The following is an 8,865-nucleotide window of genomic DNA, read 5'->3' on the forward strand; positions in this document are numbered from 1 at the left end:
GGTGGGGAACATTCACACCAGCATCCTTCTCCTTCACTGCTAACTGTGCAGTCACAATGGATCACCTTGAGCTGAGGAAAACGAAGGGCTCTCTTCCTCAAAGCAGCCAGAGTTGCAAGGGCTGAGTGGGCCTCAGATTCAGCTTTCTGGGTAAATAGATGGCACCTTGTAACTATGAAATGAGGATGGGTATTAAGAAGAGGTGGAGGTGCAGTGAGAAGCTCTCCTGAGTGTACGCGGTGCTTGGCAGCACTTTAGAGGTGAGGATGGCTGCGCTAGGTCAGCCTGGCTGGCACCAGAATAGGTTTCCCCTTTAGGGCAGACTAGGATACCTTCAAGGAAACCAGGAGCAACGTTGTCACCCTCGTGCTGTCAAGTGACTGATGGGAATGATTTGAGGCCCCATACTGAATTCCCAGACAGCCTTCTCCTCACACCAAGCCCTGGTGCTGGGAATGGCCTGTCCTGGCCTCCTGGAACTAACTCACCCAGAGAAAATAAGGGCTAGGGCTGCGGGATACCAACAAAATCCCGAAGACAAAATATTCAGGTGGTTATTCTGGTATATGGTATGTACAAATAATCCTATTTCTTAGAGATACTTAGCTGCAATAAGAAAAAATCTTACTTTTGTACAAAACGGTTTTACCTACCATTATAATGTTTCTCACAACATATTGGTAGATGTCAAACAATAAAGAAGCAAGATTAGAAAAAGTTTTAACATTTTTGCCACCCCGCCAGCCAATTAAGCAAACACGAGCATTTAGCATATTTTACTTAAGAAGTGTATTAGCAATGGACTGTTGTGTGTGCTTCGATCCATCGCCTAAAATCAAACAAAAAATAAGTTATGTATCTTAGCAAGCAAGAAATCAATTGGTGCTATTTGAAATTTCATGGAGATGGCAGTCAAATTTCTGCCTCTTGAGCAAGCGCCATCAATGTAAGTGATTTTTCCTTTTTCTTTTACAAATCTGTATACCACTCAGGTCACATGCCTGTTTAATTTATAGAAATACAAATAAATAACCATACAATAAAAGTTTATGATCTAATCACACCGTGCCCTGGATGTTTGTCATAGGTCACTGTGATTTCTGCTCACCGTAAATCACTCAGCACAGTGGCTGACTTGTTTACCACAACCCGTTTTAACAAATGTAGTCCTGCCTTTCCCTCCATCTTAATTAATACATGTAACAAAGGATAACGCTATCCCTGGGACAACAAAACCCTTTTGTTCCCTGAAGCCTCCAGGCGTCCACTGAGGCCCCTTTGTAGGTGCTTTCTTCTCCATGATTAGAGGAGATACTTTGTGTGTTTCCAGTAAGAACTAGGAGGGTAATCCTGCACCTGTCAGAAGCTTAAGAAACTGGTGAGTAAACCTCTCAACTCTCCCTGGCTGACTCAGTTTTCTCAGCCTGGAGAACTGGCAGAGAGTTTCTCAAAACTGGAAAGATGTTTCTAGAAGCTTTCCTCACGTCACCTAGAGCCACTCCCTTTGCATTTCTGAGAGCTTCGTCCTAATTTTCAGTTATTCATTTTTTGAAAAAGGCTTTGAGAGTCAGATCCAACAAGTAAGTACAAGGCATCCAATTTCAGTGTGAAAAATATAGCAAAAAAATGAGGCTATTTGATTTATTTTAGATCAAACGTCCAGTTATTTGGAAATGTCTATTTTTGACTAAATTGTTATTCTCATCCAGATGTTTGGCATTTTTGTAGACATGAATTTAGAGCCTGCATTGTATTAAAAAGACCCATTTCAAAAGGAAAAATGATATAATATTCTTGTAAATTCGAGTAAACCAGAAAAGGTTGGCTTCTTTCTTCACACAATCAAAACAAACTTTCCTCACCTCCCTACAACCTCACATCCTAAAGGGAATGGGGAGATGTCTATAAAATATCTGTTTTCTTTTTGTTCCATAATAATATTCTTACACAAATCAGCAGCTTTTGGACAGTAAAAAGAGACACCCGGCCCGGCGCGGTGGCTCACGCCTATAATCCCAGCACTTTGGGAGGCCGAGGCGGGTGGATCACAAGGTCGAGAGATCGAGATCATCCTGGTCAACAAGGTGAAACACGATCTCTACTAAAAATACAAAAATTAGCTGGGCATGGTGGCACGCACCTGTAGTCCCAGCTACTCGGTAGGCTGAGGCAGGAGAATTGCCTGAACCCAGGAGGCGCAGGTTGCAGTGAGCCGAGATTGCGCCATTGCACTCCAGCCTGGGTAACGAGCGAAACTCTGTCGGAAAAAAAAAAAAAAAAAAAAAAAGAGACACCCACCTGGCGCATGGGAAGCCGCGCACGGGCAGCAGGACTGCTCAGGCTGCCATCTCAATGTGGAGGCCCATGGTCATCAGGACTCTGCTCACATCATATGTGGAGATGTCTGTTTTCTCCAGAAGCTCACATTCATTTCAAACCGGTCTTGGATGTCACTGAGGATTTTGGCATCGTTCTCCTCAGACACAGAAGTGATGGTCAGGCCTTTGGTGCCAAAGTGACCTGCACAGGCCACTGGGTGGAGGCATGTGTCCGAGTCTTCAGGTATGTCACAGTTAAGACAATGTTGACTCATTCAATTCCTACAATGGTCAGGAAGGGATTGAAAGTGAATACGGGGACTCTGAGCAAATCTGCTGAGATAGGCTTGGGGCTGCCTCAGTAAACTCCTCCAGTGAAGTGGATGGGATCATGGTGTGGATAATGACAGAAGAGTGGAAAACAAGTTATTGACAGATTTGCAAGAGACCGTGGGAAATTAAAAAAAAAAATGTCGGCAGCCAATGGTTTATGCCAAATCTCTTCCCAAGCCTCTATTCCCCTGTGGATATTGCAACTGACTTGCAAACAGATTGATGTCCACCAGGATCCACCACTAGAAATCTTTGAACTGCTGACAGCATGGCAGGCACTCCTCCTGGGCCATGGCTGGGAAATTCTGCTCCGTGAGGAGCTGGGTCGGGGACATGCAGCGGTGTAGTGGCTTCTTGAAGATTGCCACATGCTTAAATTCCAGCATGCCCAGGAGATGGAAAAGCTTGCAGTTCTTCTCAGCGTCCTTGAGCTTGAGGTAGTACTGCTGCAGTGCATACAGCGTGCACTTGGTCTCATCCACAAGCACCTCCATGGGTTACTGCATGGACTTCCTGTGCTCAGCCCGGATCTTCTTGCTCAGGGTGGCACTGATCATGATTCTCTGCTTCTGCTGGAGCATCAGGTGGGAGACCTCCCGCATGTCCGCCACATATCCAGCTACCCCAGCATCTTGTCACACTCATCTAGCACTAAGTGCTTCACATTCTTCAGGTTGAGGCTCCTGTTCTGCACAAGTGCCATGATCCGGCCTGGGGTCCCCACCATGACATGGAGGCAGTTCTTCACCAATTCTTCATGCTTGTTGATGAAGAGGCCTCCGAAGAATACGGACACCTTGACACTGGGCATCTACTTGAAGAAGTGCTTACTTGTAGGCCTTGCTGATCTGGAAGGCCAGCTCCCTTGTGTGGCACGTGATCAGAACTGTCACCTGCCAGTTGACAGGCTGGATCTGCTGTATGGTGGCCAGCACAAAGACCACTGCCTTGCCCATCCCAGAGTTGGCCTGGCACAGGACATACACACCCATGGTGGCCTGGGGAATGCACTCATGCTAGGTCTCAGGTGCTCCAGCTTCAGCAGAGAGTCCCAGAAACCAGAGCTCTGGATGGAAACTTAGGCTCCCTTGACATCTTTCTTATGGGAAACTGGAGTGCTCTCTGGAGAAGCCTGAGGCTCTTCATCTTCTTCATAATCCAAAAGCTCATTTTCCACATCCTGTTCTGCCATGTTGCTGAGAGCAGAGAGAGGCAGGACCCTGGTATCCCATTCTCCTCTGCATGCTGCAAGGGGATCCAGTTGCTAATTGTTTGTATCTAGGATAAGAATTACCAGTTAATTAAAAAAAATATACACACAACCAAACTGAGAAGTTAGGCAGGGATGGAGCTGGTGAGAGTTCTCAGGAAGAAGACCCTCTCAGCAGGAACCATTCAGCAAGCCTTCCCACTCTGGCTATGAATTGAGGGGATGCAATTCCCAAGGTCATTGCCATACCAATGAGTAGAGGGTGCAGATGGAATCTTGCTACTAGCACTGCAGGGCTTAGAGGACAAAGCTTGAACCCTAAGGCAACAACATCCAGGGGTCCCCACGTGCTTAGCCGGCCCACCCGAGTCTCCTGCAGCTCTCAGCTTGACGGATATTTTGAGGGTGTTCAGAATGGGCAGCTTTGGTCTGGAGCAGTTAAACACTCCAGGAAGCTCTCTCAACCATTGTAAGAGAATCCATTTAAACACCCTCAACATCAATCAGGTGTGGGATGAAAGAATGGCATTTTCTTGCCCTCTTTTTGATTTTGTTTTGCAGAAGTTAGTGGATATGGGTACTCTGAGCAAACCTGCTGAGATACCAATTTGTGGAGGCTTGGGGCTGCCTCAGTAAATTCCTCCAGTGAAGTGGATGGGATCATGGCATGGATGATTTCAAAAGGGTAAACGAGAAGTTATTGACAGATTTGCACAGAGACCTTGGGAGATTTTATAAAGAAAAATGTCTGCAGGCAGAGGTTTATGCCAAATCTCTTCCCAAGCCTCCATGCCCTGTGGATGTTGCAACTGACTCCCGATGGAAATGGGGAGAAACATGTTTCTTTCCATAAGATCATACTATTGGAAGTGAATGTGGGCAAACCAGGTTTGTTTTCTATGTTCTAATAAGTATGAAATGAATCTTGAGTTTCTAAGTGTTTGGAACTATAATCTTAGCAAAACTTAAATCAGTATTATTACTGTTCTGTTACTGTTTTTTAGGGTTAAGAGTATTTCATGGTACACAGTGAGAACTCTGGCTGGAAGTTAAAATACCCAGACATCATTTTAAGATTGTATCCCAATTTTACTGACTATGTGATTTTAGGAAAATCAATTAACCTTTCTGAGTCTTTTTTCAGTTTTTCCAAAGTGAAGTTATAATAACACCCACAGTTAAGAGTTGTTAGAAGGAGCAAATGAGAACATAGATTTTTTTTTGTTTGAGTTTTGTAAACTCTCAAGTGTGGAGGCTGAGGCTAGTGAGATGAGCTGTCTGTGTCAACCATGGTTGTAAGGCTTTGGGAATTTAAGATGAATGTAGGGAGGAGGCTTTGGAAAGTTTTGTGCAAGAAGTTGATATAATTTGATTTGCAAGATAAAATGGCATTCAGGTTGCCATACAGGGGATCTGACTTAGGAGGCTTGAGTAGACACAGGGAAACCTTTAAGAGACCATTAAGGTATTTTACTCAGGGGACTGGGTGTCTGAATTAGGATGGTACTAATGGGCATAGTGAGAAGCAACCTGTTTAAAACATAAGAAGAGAAAACGTAAAACTCTGTTTTCTACGAGTTTTGGCCTGAGCAGCATTGTAAATGGTGTGAACTTGGGAATACAAGAGGAGGAACAAGAATGTGAGTAAAAAACCAAAGGTCAGTTTGGCACGGGCTCAATTTGGGTGATCTGCAGACGCTCCAGCAAAGGATGTGAGCAGGTGAAACTGAAGCTCCACATCAAGGGTGACAGCAGAGCTGAGATGTGAGTTTGGTGCATGAATGCAATGTAAAATGAAATCGGTCTTCATTCAGCCTTAGGTTATAAGGATAGAAAAGGGAACAGAACCAAAGAGTGGGTGCCACAGTGCTCTGATGTTTCAAAGGCAGCAAGAAGAGTCGGAAGCCGCATGGGGATGTGGGTCAGACATGACGTTCTCTGAGTGGTTTTCCTTATGGCATCATTTCCCAAATTCTGAGTTAAACTGCGATTCTACAGAAGGCTGTGCTTGCCCACCATAGCATTTATCAAGTTATATTACAAATATTTCACACTGGAAAGTATATTCATTCAGTGAAGGAAGGACTGTGTCTTGTTCATTGCTACATCTTGAAATTGACGCAGGCAAATGGTAGACTTTAAAACTGCCACTTATGGAATAAAGGAAGAAAACTTAGACCCAAAAGCATATATAGATAGCCTGAAATTTTATCCCATTTCACAGGTAACTTGTCAACAGCTGTGTCAGTAGCAGCTTCAGTCCTACAGGTGGGGTTCGAGTAGCTGCTGCTCTATCAACATAGATGGCTCTTGGTGTATCTGGAATGTGTCATCTTGCCCAAGTATGCCAAGAGAAGAAAAATTCTTAGTATCTCTCTCTTCCTTCTTTCCTTCCAGTTTTGGAGAGCTGTACTTAGAGGTACATCAAAAGATGAAGGCTACTAATTACAACATTTCACATATTGGGTCCTTCTCCTTTATTCACAAAACATCACTATAGCCACCACCTCAGCAGCCACCCCACCCCGGACTTCCAGCCTTATTTCCTGGCCCACTGCACCCCAGCGCTGCCTTATGCTAAGTCTCCATGTCAGAGGATGATATACACACGCATGTGCAAATGCGTATTCACCATCTGGCCCTTGTTCCATTCAGGTGATTTATTTCTTGCATCTTGCATCTCCTTATTGAATTTATAAGAAGATATGTGATCATTCTTTTTTTTTTCAATTCCCTGCTTCTCATTTTACAAATTCAATGCCACACTAACACATCTATTAATTTGGCACTTGGAACTGATAGATTTACTGTGTGGCATTCCATCTCTAATTAAACAAAAATAAAACTGCAGACTTGGACCTTTTTCCAGTGTCAAAATTTTGCTGCTGCTGCTGCATTGTACGTAACTTTTCCACGTCCTTTAATCATATACCTCAGTTCCCTCGATCAGTAAAATAGGGATAATACCTGCAGTTTTTCCACCTCATGGAGACATTGTAAATATTCCTGAAATGAAGACTTCTGTAGTTAAATAAGTCATCTTTCTTATAAATCACAGGATTCACTTGAGTCATAAGGCAACCTGCTCCTCTGTAGCAAATGCTTGCTTGCTATGAAGGCCTGGACTAAGAGTCTCAACAGTGATCACTTGCACCTTGTCCATGATATCCACATATGTAGATGACCTCTCTGGAGACAATTAACTCTGTAAAATTGTAGGACAATCAGTTGCCTGTGAATTTGAATAGCATCTGCAGTTATACCAGGGAGGATAAAATTAGCACAGTGATCAATTCTTATCCTTCAGAATGTAAGCTGATTAACAGCTGGGTTGGAAAAGAAAGTTTCATGATCAAGTTTCATCAGTGATATGTTGCAAAATGAGTGGTTGGCCACTAGTAAAACGCCTAGCCCAGGCCTTCATTGCAAACAAGCATTGGCTACACATGAGCAGATCCTCCTTTTCACTCAGGCACGCTGTGATTTCATTTGCAGGGTTTGCAATCCAGAAGCTCATTTAAACGTCAGGTATCTATCAGGGTTTGGGGAGAAGTAGCCCAGTGGTTGCTGGGAACATGCCCCAGGCTGGCCACTGCTAGGGTGACTGATCTATCTGAAGTTCAATTAAGGAAAAATGCTTGTCCTCACTTCCAAATTTTGAAAACAGTCGGACACTTTTGAACATTTTGAACTCTTCCTCCTCTGTAACCACTTCTTTTCCACCCCGAAATCTGCAGTGGGAAAGAAGCATATTTAGTCATTTAAGCTCTCATCTTAAGAAAAGTTCAAAGTAGGTGTGGAGTAGATGTTGTAAGAAGGAAACCAGAACCTAGAGTTAGTGTAATAAGCCCAAGTCCCAGATATATCAAGAAAGTCAGCAATCCCAGAAGTAAACACAGCTGAGCATAAATCAACAGAGACGGTGGATGGAAATTTCACTGCGGGTATCACTGGGAACAGGAATAAACCAGGCAGATGGTACTATTGGAGAGAAAAGTGGAAACATAAGAAGAAAACATAAAAAGTGGAAATATTTGACTTTTCCATTAAAAAAATTTAATTTTTTTCTGCTTAGCAAGTTCTGAGTAAGAATTAAGCATCATGATGAAAATAAATAACATTCAAAAAAAGGATTATATATATATATGGAAGAACTTTAAGATTTAAAATGGAGTCCAGGCAATTCCAGAAACCAGGTCCATTTGTATTTGCCTAGATTAGGCCAGCATTGCCCAATGTTAATAGTAAAACTGCTTATATCAAAACCTAACTTAGTTTTGAGAAAAGACAAATCAGTCTACAGACATGTTAACTTTCAACAAATCCAGTAAATCAAAAACAGTACAAAAAAATTTTTTAAATATGACTTTTCAAAAATCATCCTCTTTAATGAGTTATTGTTTGGTCATTAACAATTAACATTAAAGTTACTTACCAACATGTCACATTCAAATGATTGAAAACTTTATATATAATTGAAAATATGTGTTACCTAAATTAGCATGATTCACAAAAGCAACAAACTGGGCATTGCTTTTGTTTATGAATTATTTCAATAGCATGTAGTGTGTGTGCACCACACTCTTGGCAGAGCGCTGGGTGCCAGAAACACAAAGACCCAGGGCCATGGCCCTGCCCTCGAGGGATGTGGGCTGGTCCATTGTTAAATTACTCTGGTCACATAAATATCTTCAGATTTACACCGAGACATTTCACACAAACTCCGTAAGTGATTCCATTTCAAATGTGAAACAATCTCATCCATTTATACTTAAACATGTTTTCCTCAGAGACCTCCCTCCCTGACCTTCAGAACTGGCTTAATTCCATTGATCAGTTCCCGTGGAAATGCACAAGGCACTTCCTTGTGCTTCCTCCACCAAAATACTCAGCGCACTCTGGCAGTTTTGCCTACCCTGCTCACTACTGTCTTCAATACTGCCTCTCAAAGGATTTAGAAAGTACCTTATGAATGAAGGATTACATGACAGAGGAGCTGAATAA

General features: G+C 42.8%; 1 pseudogene; it reads right to left on the reverse strand.

Moving 5' to 3' along the window:
* Nucleotides 1-2,336: 2,336 nt before the first annotated feature.
* On the reverse strand, nt 2,337-3,843 carry LOC100398122 (ATP-dependent RNA helicase DDX39A pseudogene; annotated as a pseudogene).
* Nucleotides 3,844-8,865: the final 5,022 nt, after the last annotated feature.

Source organism: Callithrix jacchus, chromosome 5, assembly GCF_049354715.1.
Source record: "Callithrix jacchus isolate 240 chromosome 5, calJac240_pri, whole genome shotgun sequence".
In the NCBI taxonomy this organism is placed as follows: Eukaryota; Metazoa; Chordata; class Mammalia; order Primates; family Cebidae; genus Callithrix; species Callithrix jacchus.